This window comes from Syngnathus typhle, linkage group LG7 (assembly GCF_033458585.1).
Source record: "Syngnathus typhle isolate RoL2023-S1 ecotype Sweden linkage group LG7, RoL_Styp_1.0, whole genome shotgun sequence".
Taxonomy (NCBI): domain Eukaryota; kingdom Metazoa; phylum Chordata; class Actinopteri; order Syngnathiformes; family Syngnathidae; genus Syngnathus; species Syngnathus typhle.
In genome coordinates this window covers 8,841,371-8,845,105 of record NC_083744.1, presented here as the reverse complement: position 1 = coordinate 8,845,105, position 3,735 = coordinate 8,841,371, and the positions used below count along the sequence as shown (strand labels likewise).

General features: G+C 36.1%; 1 long non-coding RNA gene across 1 annotated transcript; it reads left to right on the top strand.

Annotated features, from left to right (window-relative positions):
* Nucleotides 1–1,200: 1,200 nt before the first annotated feature.
* LOC133156411 (uncharacterized) lies at nt 1,201–3,430 on the top strand. Its single transcript, XR_009714861.1, has 3 exons — nt 1,201–1,387; nt 1,963–2,053; nt 3,114–3,430. It is a non-coding gene; the product is annotated as an uncharacterized LOC133156411 (long non-coding RNA).
* The last annotated feature ends 305 nt before the right edge of the window (nt 3,431–3,735 follow it).

The window sequence follows — 3,735 nt, the reverse complement described above, 5'->3', positions numbered from 1 at the left end:
CAATTGATGCTGTCATCATATTTCTCTCAAAACGTATAAAAAGTCACAGAAAGGAAGTTTGTATGAAAGAACATCTGTCTAGATGTCACTCAAGTGTGCAAATATTGACAAAACCATCCAAGTGCCCGCCGCGCAACTTTTTTTTTTTTTTATCGGATTCTTCAAATCATTCAGTCATGTGTATTACTACCCCACTTGGTTTTCATCTGTCATGTATTAATTATGCCCACATTAGTCTTTCCTCGCTGTTAATTAGTGCAGAAAAGTTGATAACACACGTACATGTAAGAATTCATTAATTAACCATTTTCTCTTCCAGACATAGCAGATGTCAGCTGGATTAAATTCAAACTCTACTGCAGCTCACAAACCTGTGAACAGTCTTAGATCATTTATCATACGCTCTACGCCGACTGCACTAAATAAATGAGAAAAAAGTTTTAATCAACAAAAACGAAATGGAAGACATTAAAGAGCAGTTTTAGATCTCAGACGCATGAATGAAATTGTTGGTAAACTTATGTTAATGAAATGCAAGGTTATGGAGGGATTGACAAACTGGAGTGATAAGATATAGTTCTAGCACGTTATATTTGTTGTTGAGTATTTAAATGGACTGACGCAAGATTAGGGGCTATCTTAATATGACCGTAATCATTTTTTTTTAGTTTTTGTATGTTAAGGTTATCATTACTATTTAGCTATGCTTGCTGGCTCCGTTTTGCTCCTCTTATTTATTGGGTTATCTGTTTATTTAGTATTTATTCATCACTCTTACTATTGATTGTTTGAATTTTTGCCTTCTTGTTTTTATATTGTGTCGCGTACTTGTATGTCTATCGTGTTATGTGTCTCGTCACCGTGGGATAGAGAAAAACGTAATTTCGGTCTCTTTGTGTGTTGTGACATGTGGAGAGATTGACAATAAAGCTGACTTTGACTTATGATCTTCCAGTTGTGGTTACTGTTTGAGGGGACAGATTACAAAAGGGCATTAGACTAAAAAGGTTGTATGTCCATTTGAAATGTATTCGTAATGAGACAAGTACTCTGCTAAATCGAATACACTTGTTTTTGTGTTTCCAAGAGCTGATCCCAATTACTTGTAAAGTTCAGACTTTTTAGCAGCTATGAAGTATGACTGAGCAACAACAATGCTCTCACGCTCCGGTGGTAAATGTGGAAGTGATCAACAAGCTCCATTCCAGCAGGATGAGTTCTTTACTTCCTTTGTATGACTGACATTAGAAAAAGGGACGCTTCATCTCGCCTGATTCAGACAACAAAATGTTATTTATTAACATCCTTCATTTCTACTTAAGGTGACATGTGATCATTTGCTCCACCGGCAGGACGATTAATGGAGCTGCTCAACCCACATCTGTTGGTGACTATACGCTTTCTGCATGCACTGATGGAGCCCACTATATCTTTCCATTCTCAAAAACGAGCGAGCCAGCGTGTTGTGTTCAATAACAAATATTTCCTTCACATTGAAGCCATAAACAGAACCGTACAGACTCCAATGACTTAAATCGCTGTTGCATTAATATTATCAATGAGAAAGCTGCAAACAATAAAACCAAAGAATAAATCAAAATATTTGTGAAAGTGAAATTATAACCCGAGACAGGGATTTGAAAAAAATGCTAAAAAAAACACAAACAAGTTTGACAAAAATACAGAGTACTTGAACAGCAATTAAGAAAAGATTGAAACAATAAAAAGATGATTAAATCTTTTATGATTTTATTCCAATTTGTCAGCTCAATTGTTTCAGATCGGATTATATGTGTTAGTTCACGCCTTAAATATGGAGTTCATTCACTCCTAAATAATTACTTTTGTTTTGCTCAAAAATGTACGTAAACACAAACAAAAAATATAATTTATTATACATTCTCGTGACTCATTTGTTCTGTTCCTTTTTTCCCCGTCTTTCTTCCTTTCTTTTGTCCTCAGTTTCTTTCTTTCTATGCCAGGATTTGAATACGGAACTGTGAGGCAGACGTGTTAACCACTCATGCATCGTACAGGCCCAGTTTTCTTCACAGTACGTATATGCTTTCAGTAATCCTTCCAAATTTCCTCAGTCCATTTCCTGACTCATGATATTGTCCTGATATTTCCTTCATTTCATTCACATTTCTTTTTTGTTCATGTTTTTTGTGCTTCCTCTCTGTGTCCTTAAATAAATACAAAAGCAGTCTATAGTAACTAGAGTTTACATAATATACATTTCCCACTTAAAAAATGTGTTTATATTTTGTGAATAAAAACTCCATATCCAAGATATTACTACTTTTTTTTTTTTTCGGCAAAGGGATACACATTGACCAGATAAAAAATCTTTTGGGGGTATGGAATGGCCTAAAAAAAAAAAAAAAGTAATTCCTGAGAATTACAGTTGTTTTTTTTATTTGAAATGTAATACAATTGTCAGTACATGCTGTCAAAATTGTCATTTTTACAAGCATCCAACAAAAAGTGATTTAATCATAATGGTGAGTTAGACCTGTGCAAAGCCAAGTAGTTGAGAGCATTTCAGTTACTTACTCAAGGACAAATTCTATTCAACTAAGCTATGTTTGCAGAAATCCATTATTATTATCATTATTATTAATTCAAATAGTGCATGAAAGGATGCAAAGAAACAGAGTTTAAATGGACCCGCGTGATCCAAAAAATGGCAAATTACAGGCAAGCCAGCCAGGTCATTTTATCAACATCATCCAATTAATCCGTGTTGATGAAGCCATCTGGGTGGTTCCCTTAAGAAAAAGCCCTTTACTCCTTACACACATTAGCCACAGGACATTGACCAACTTGATGTATGGTCAACCTGTGTGCCACCCAGCCCCTCGACTAACCGAGGCTCTCTGGCCCTCTGGGAACAAAGATTTGTGAACACAAAGCTATCTTGGTTGTTGATGCTTTTTGTTTTAGATCTTTGAGTTATCTTTCCAACATAATCCCAAGTCTTTCTTTCTAAGTCTTAGCAATCAGATGCTTCCTCTGTCTTTTTTCCCTCAACTTTCTGCAACAATAAAGCTGCTTAACCATAAAACGAAATGTGTTGTTTCTGTGTCATAATGGTGAATTGTTTTCCCCAGGGTTCCTGACATGAATGCTGATGACTTTTGTGAGCAAGCCCCTCTTCAGACAGCAGCTTTGAGACAGGGCATGCAAAAGGAGATCACAACCCCTTTTCTCAAAATTTGACAGCCTGTCATGGGAGAAGACGTGGAAAGCACAAGGTAAGTGCTCAGACGATTGAACAGTTCTGTTGAACTGTTAATAGTCACCTTAGCTAGCATTACAAACATTGGCTTGGGACCTGTCTCTCCGAACTGGTTTGACGATTGCAATTCGGTTTTCGTAGTCATCCAAAAATAACTGTACTGGTCGACTACATTTTCCATCAATAACATCATACAATAAACTTTATTCTTGATTTAAATTATCATGACGTTGTTATTGTGATGTTTAACGCACATATTTGAAAATGAGGCTGTAACATAACAATGTGGAAAAAGTGAAGTGCTGGAAATAACTTCCAGATGCACTCAATGTGCAGTGCTTTGGGGTGGCTTCACAACACCCCTTGATTTTGATCAGATAAGATATAATTTAACTTTCATCTTCATTCACGTTATGAGATACAGATGCTCAATTAAATTCTGCCCCAAGTGGTACACGACAGCATTACTGTACAGACACTCAATTTGCACCCTT